Consider the following 1,391-nt stretch of genomic DNA (forward strand, 5'->3'; position numbering starts at 1 on the left):
CACCCAAACATGGCATAAAAATACATGGAAGGGATCCATTCATGATGCTTAACAAAATTGGAACAGTGAGCTACGGCCAATTCATACACTAACAGGTTCAAACAAGCATGGCAAAAATGCATTTGGCGAACAGATTTCAGACTTAGTGAAATTAACACTTGTCTGGAATTTCAGATCAGATAGCACTCTTTGGAGCATGAAAACTATATGCTACAGGACCTGAACATGGCAAAGTAAAGCATGGCATGGAGCTACTCAAAGAGCTTAACAAAAGTCCCTTAGTGACCTTGAGCGAAAAGGGACCAGAAAATACATTTGCAAGTATGTGAACATGGCAAAAACATAATCAGTTCTCAGACTTGGTGAAAGCTGGAGCATGCTGAAACAGATATCAAGTAGGCATGTTTACGAGCTCGATGCACTCACTATAGAGCAAGTCATGACAATCTAAGCATACAACCATCAAGAAAACACAAAATAAAAGCTAGACATGGCAAGAACAATAACATAGCATGCACGGATCAACTACAACATCCTCGGCAAAATCGCTAACAAGTAGACAATCTGCCCAGATTCACGAAATAGCAAAAGTAGAGTTCGATTGACTCAATCTAGTGTGCTCCATAATTTAAAAAAAAGACATGGATGGATAGAGCACTACATGATTAACAAAACATCCTTACTGATTATCCTCAAAAGAGGCAGGGATCACTTGGAAACAACATGAACATATGGTATAATGAGATAAACAGCTCAAGGACTTAGTGGAAATGCTAAGTCCCTGAAATCAGCATTAACGAATGCTCCACTTTGCAAGCTTGTGCTAGTCACCACACACATCACAAAAATACATGGATTGCAGCTCTGGATAGATGGCAAAACATATGACAAAACTCATGAAGAGCTCAGGGCATATCATGCACACAATAATCATGGCAAAAATGACAAATATCTAATTGGAGCAGCAGATCTGACAATTATCTCAAATAGCACTCTTCCAACAGCATTTCGGGCATCAATATGAAATCAAATGAAAATGATGCAATGAGGTGAAATGATGTACTCTCTGAGATGAACATTTTGATATGCTATATGCCCAAAATGGAGCTACGGGTGCGGAGTTAAGATGCGATGAACAAGGGCATATGGATCTGGGAATCGGGGACTTAGAAGAAAATTCCACCTCGCGGATTAGGGTTGACCCGGGAACGCAAAACAAGGCGGTGGCGGATCTCGCCGGAGATGACGACGACGGCAGCCGGCGAGGTCGGGGTCGCCAGATCCGGCCCTCCCACGGCCGGATCTGGCCGGAGGCGAGGCGCGGGCGCCGGCAGGAGGCGGCGGCCGGCGAGGACTGTGGCGGCGGGCGGCGGAGCAGGCCAGCGAGGTCG

This window comes from Triticum dicoccoides, chromosome 7A, assembly GCF_002162155.2.
Source record: "Triticum dicoccoides isolate Atlit2015 ecotype Zavitan chromosome 7A, WEW_v2.0, whole genome shotgun sequence".
In the NCBI taxonomy this organism is placed as follows: domain Eukaryota; kingdom Viridiplantae; phylum Streptophyta; class Magnoliopsida; order Poales; family Poaceae; genus Triticum; species Triticum dicoccoides.